Source organism: Panthera tigris, chromosome E1 (genome assembly GCF_018350195.1).
Source record: "Panthera tigris isolate Pti1 chromosome E1, P.tigris_Pti1_mat1.1, whole genome shotgun sequence".
In the NCBI taxonomy this organism is placed as follows: domain Eukaryota; kingdom Metazoa; phylum Chordata; class Mammalia; order Carnivora; family Felidae; genus Panthera; species Panthera tigris.
Window position 1 is genome coordinate 21099888 of NC_056673.1, and position 6000 is coordinate 21105887.

Here is a 6000-nt window from a genome sequence, read left to right on the forward strand (position 1 = left end):
GTTTCTTTGGTGGATCTGTCATGTACAGGTCTGCCATTAACCTCTGGGCATTCACAGAGATCTGATGATGGGTTCTGCAACCAGCAGAAACGGTATGGAGTGACTCCCAGGATGGGCATATTCTGGTGGGTAGAGGACTTAGGCCCTAGCCTGCCCCTAGGAGACAGGGTCAGGTATGGCACCACAATGGTGGTTTTGGGGGTAAGAGGGTGTAGCACAGGGACTTGGGAGCTGGAGGGAGCTAGTCAGGGATAAGGGCTCTGACTTCACTTCTCTTCATCTGCCCCCACCATCCTGCAACCTGCCACCAGCATAGACAGGCTGGCCTAGGACCGAGGGGCAGTGAAGGCTTCTCAAGGCTATTATTGAGCTGTCCCTCGCTTCTGCCAGACGTTCTCTGAGAGTGATAGGAACATAGGTCACAGGAACAAACAGTTCACTGGTTTGGGGGAATCATTAAATAATGGTAGCCAGTGCCCTTCACCTATGTGGACAGGCCTGGCAGCATCCCCAAAGGCTAAATGGAAACTCTCAGGGCTGTTTCAAGAGGCATGGATGCTCAAAATGAGAAGAGCTGAGGTGGAGAGACTCAGGGTTACCTTGATGAGAGCCCTCCCCAGCACAACACAAGAGCCCAGCCAAAGACAGCTGTCACTTTTGGGTGGAGAAGTCATCCCTTGATGGCCACAGAAGCCTGGCTCTTCCATTGACGGGGAGCCCTTGATTCCAGCTTTAGAGCAGGTGGTGTAGATAATTCTCCATGGGATGGGATTCAAGGGACATGGGTGGAGGATTCTAGCGACACTAGATATGAAGCAGGGATTCTGAATTTAGCATATCTGCCATCAAGCCCAGGCAGGTATCCTGGGTGGCCTTGGGCATGTCTCTAAATGTTTCTGGGCCTTGACTTTTATACTTACAAACATTCATTCAGCAAGCACCTTGGGAGCACCTACTGTATGCGAAGTGCAGTGTTAGGTACTGGGGAGCAGACAGCAGAGAAAAGTAAATGATCTCTGCCCCCATGGCACTCCCAGTTTAGTGGAAATAAACAAGTAGTCACACAAATAAGTGCATTATAATGCATCACAATAAATTCTCTGAGGCAAAGGTAGTGTGGGTCCCATGGGAGAACCCACTGGGTTGGCCTAGGAACTGATACTTGAAGGGTAAGTACAAGTTATCCGAGTCAGACTTGGAGGAAGAGCTTGTGCAAAGGCCCTGAGGAGCAGAACATAGTAATATGTTTTAGGAGCTGAAGTTAAACCTGTGTGGCCCGATTGCAGTGAGCAAGGGGCAAAGCAGAATGATATGAGGCTGGGGGTGGAGGGCAAGAGACGGGCCGATCACACAGGAGCCCTTCAACCATGAGAAAGATTGCGGACTTCACCCCATGATTGTTGGGAGGTCACTGCTCAAATCTGAACAGGAGTGTGATGATTAGATTCACATGCTAAAAATAAAATAAACAATCAGAGATGGAAAAAAACCAACAAAACCACAAAATACTTGGACCTCCCTGCAGGGGAAAAAAGAGATTTGAACAAGTATTTTCATGTTATAGCATTTACCCCCATGGGAATAATCTACTAGCAGAACAAAGAATTATGTACAAAAATATTCATTATAGTTAAAAAGACCAAAACCACTCTGGCTGTTGTGTGAAGAGAATAAACACTAATAAGTCTCTTGTGTTTACTTTGAGCTAAGAAAGACAGAGGCAGGGCCTCAGCCCCAGTGGGACCAGAAGCAATGATTCTCAACCTTGGCTGTACTTTAGAGACACCTGCTATGATAGCCAGCTTCCAAAACACCACCCCCCCCAAAAGCCTTACCCTCCTGGTATACATGTCCCTAGGTAGACCCTCCCACAACAAATAGGACTATCCTGTTCAATGTAACCCAAAAGGGTATGTGGAGACAATGGAGTGTGAATTCCAAGGCCAGGCCAAGACAAAAGACATGGTGGCTTCTGTCTTGCCTCCCACCTTCTTACATCCCTTGCTCTGGGGAAAGCCAGCTGCCTGTGGTAAGGATGACCAAACAACCCTATAGAGAGATCCATGTGGCAAGTTACTGAGGCCTCCAGTCAATAGCCATGTAGAAGAGCCATCTTGGAATCAGGCCCTCCAGCCCCATCTAATGTCTTGACTATAACCTCATGAAGGACCCTAAGCCAGAACCACTAAGCCACTCCTAGATTCCTGACACACAGAAAGTATAAGAGGATGCCTATCTATTGCTTTAAGTCATAAAGTGATCTGCTGTGTAGCATTAGGCAATCGGTGTTCCTAGGGAGCTGTAAAAAATATTGATGCTCAAGCCCCATCCCCAGAGATTCTGATTCTTTTGATCTAGGGTAAATTCCAGGCATTGGTGTGTCTAAAAGCCCTCAGATGACTCTAATGTACAACCAAGATTGAGAACCACTGTTGAGTGTAGTGGTCAACCAAGAAAGCTTAAGCATGGTATTGCCTCAATTTCCAGAGCTAGAACTCAGTTTATGTTGAGGGTTCTATCCTGGGGGAAGGAAAAAGCCCAGTTTGTGGATTACAGCCCTGGGTCATTGCGCGCTTACAGTCAGGTTGCCTTAGTGTCCACGGCTTCTGACCAGAGGATACCTAAATTTCCCTGAGGATACAGGCCTATAGAAAGGAAATTAGTGGCTTTAGCTGAATGGAGAAGAGAAGTCCAGCACCAGGCAGATAAATCCACCTTCTACAGACCACAGCTTTGACCCATAAACCCTCTCTGCAGTCCTACACCTTCAGGATGAAGGTGTACAGGATGCTCAGTGTTCCAGTGATGGACAGCTCTCCTGATTCCTCCCACCTGCCATTGTGTTTTCTGCCCAGACCCTGTTCCTGCCTCTGAATATGCTCTTTGAAAACTTTATGAGCAATGATGACAGCTGACTCTGAAAACCTTTGTGCATCTTCAAGTTTCCATGGTTAACGGGACATTGTTCCCGTCTCTGAATAATAAGTCAGGGGGCCCGATGGTCTCTTTGCTCTCCTTCGTGTTACTTGCCTGATGAAACTTGCAATAAAGTAATTAAAATGATTGTAAAGGGAGCCCTAGGAGATGAAAGATGCTGATGAGACAGTCAGATGCTGTGAGCTCACCCAGCTATCTCAACACTGCACACCAGGGGTGACTGGGCTACTCTCCTGCGATTCTCCTAAGAATGGGCACTGGTACCAGCTGCATCCCTGTGATACCTAAGATGCTCAGAAGTACTGATAGATTTTTTGAGCACCTGGAGCATGGTAGGTGTAGGAGATACAGAACATAGTAAGATCCTTTTCTTCTTTTTAAGGAGATCTTAGCTTGGCAGAAACAAATAAGGGAAGAGATAATAGAATGTGATGAGTACCACTCTCAGGGACCTGTGGAAGCCCAGAGGAGGCACTTCACTTGGCCCAAGAAGTCTCTGGATGAGGTCAGATCTTAGGTGTTTTATTGCCTGGGTAAAGATGGTGGGAAGTCAGTACAAGAGGAATGGCAGGTACAACGTACAGGTGTAGGAGCTTGAGGCTCTTCAGGGAATTGCAAGCATCTCCTTGCAGGTCTAAATGCTTTCCTGGGACCTACAGCTTAGGGGGGCAGCCCAAAGGCAACTGGCAAGCAGCACTTCTTTAGGCTGAGTACCAGGCTGTATATAGAAGGCATCCAGCAGGCAGAATTCACCATTTCCCATCACCCCACCCTGCTACATTCCCAGATCCTACTCTTGCTTTTCATCAACCATGGACGACCCTCCCCTTCACTGCCCCGGCCAAATGTTTGTTTCAGCCCCACCTGCAGAACCAGCACTTTGATCTGCTTTGTCCTCTGTTGCCTGATACACCAAACCCCTGGCTACTGGCCTGTGTATTCCTCCTGTCTCCTGCCTACATCTTGTTGAAATTGGCTTCCATGTGATCAACGTTTCTGACTCTCAGATGGAACTCAGTGCCTTCTCTTAAGAGCTGTGTCCATAGGCAGCCTTAGAATTTGTAAGTGTTCTTCCTGGAACCAGGAGCTGGACAGGGGAGGCCTGGGAAGGGAGAAACCCAAATGCCTGAGGGGATTCCAGGAAACACACGTGGAAGGAAAACCCTGGGTAAGAAGGTAAGGGGGTCCTGGGTATTTCCTACTTCCTGTCATTGGCCCTAGAACAGGAGTCAGAGTGTAGGCATGTTCTGTGGATATAGAGCTAGGAAGATTGTGTAAATAGGTCACCTGGTCAGTGAAACAATGGAGGGTGCTGGGGCATAGCAAACAGGAGAGCCCACACCCATCTAATGGGGGATGCTGCTACTTAGTTCCGCTGTTCCCCATTCCACATGGGAATGCAGGTGCAGTGTAACTAGGCATAGGAATTTCTCAAGATAAACCCCAAATATGGATTTTAATGGAAAATAGTAGGCCGTTAATTCAAATAAAAGCAAACAAAAAACACCTGTACATAGAAAAGAAGGCAGCATGGTTTTCGAATTTCAGCAATTCCCCCACAGAAAGATGGGCCATTAGAGACCAAACCCTCCAAAGCTACAGACGTTGACAGCAAAGCAGGTGATGAGGTACCCCCAAGAAGCCTAACACACGAGCAGGTGGGGACAAATCATTAACAACCCTAAGCCCTGCAAGATCTCAGCATCTATGTAGCAGGAAGCAGAATGAGTGGTCAGGTGTTTGCTGGACCTGAGAAAAGAACAATACGCAAAAGGCCAACTGAGACTCACTGGAAAGTTCTATGGAGGCAGGAGAGTTTCATAGTGATGGGGAGGAAGGGGGAGAGACACCTTTTTAATTGCTGCAAGGATGGCTGCCAAAGAGGTCCAGTAATCCCACTCCCTTTTAGGGTCTGGGAGGAGGTGACTTGTGTCCCACCGGAGTTCCAGGACTTTCTGCTGTGCTGGCTCAAGTCTGCCATATTAATAAAGAGACAGGGAAGGTTGGCACCACCATCCCTAATACACACTCACGTCCTTCCCACCCGGCTCCCACGACTCCTCTCGGTGGGCCCTTGCCCTGCCTCGCTTGCCCAGCCTTTGCCAAAAGGAAGTGGGGCAGCCAGTGCCTCAGAACAGAGGGGAAGGGAAAGCCAGCCAATTGTATAGCAGCCGGCTGTGCTACTCCCCATGACAGGCACCTTAACATCAGCCTCCACAAGTTTCCCCTGGATCCTAAAAGAAGGAAAGAATGGGTTCTCCCACTTAGGCGCAACAATTTTGTGCCAGGAAAACACACCTTTCTTTGTTCAAAGCACTTTGAAGCCTCCCGTTTAGACTTAACAGGACAAACTTGGCTACTTAAAATGGATGCCGTTCCAACTGTTTTTGATTGGTGTACCCACTGAAAGTCTGTGAAACTCAAATCAAGGAGTCTTTTGAAGGAAAACAACACTTGTGCTCCAACAGGACCTCCTCGTTTAAGATCAAACATTAGAAGTCAGTAAGTACTACTTGAACGCAGTTATGCTTTTAGAAATCTTTTGAAGGCAAGAAAAAAAAAAAGGATAATTACACTGGAAAAAGAAATAACAAGCTTAAGAAAGACGACGAAAATTTGCTTACAAAAAGAACGCAGAGCAACACGAAGACGGATCAAAGTCACGTGCTTGATGGAGACTCTGGAAGCAAAGAATGAATTAGCCCAGGACATAGCAGAACACATTTTACCAACTGCCTTAAGTGGTTTTCCTCTGGAAGATTTCGAGATTCCTGGACAAGATCAATAAGATAATTACCAAACATTACCAATTCTGTAAAACAGACCAAGAGGACCTTCATTTAAAATTAGCCTACATAGGGGCGCCTGTGTGGCTCAGTTGGTTGAACATCCGACTTCGGCTCAGGTCATGATCTCAAGGTCAGTGACTTCGAGCCCTGTGTCAATCTCTGTGCTGGCAGCTCAGAGTCTGGTGTCTGCTTCAGATTCTGTCTGTCTGTTTCTCTCTCTCTCTCTCTTTCTCTCTTAAAAATAAATAAACATTAAAAAATGCTTTTAAAGGAC

At 47.2% G+C, this 6000-nt stretch overlaps 1 pseudogene; it reads left to right on the forward strand.

Annotated features, from left to right (window-relative positions):
• The window catches only part of LOC102966989, a 29729-nt pseudogene extending 23948 nt beyond the window's left edge, over positions 1-5781 (forward strand).
• Positions 5782-6000: the final 219 nt, after the last annotated feature.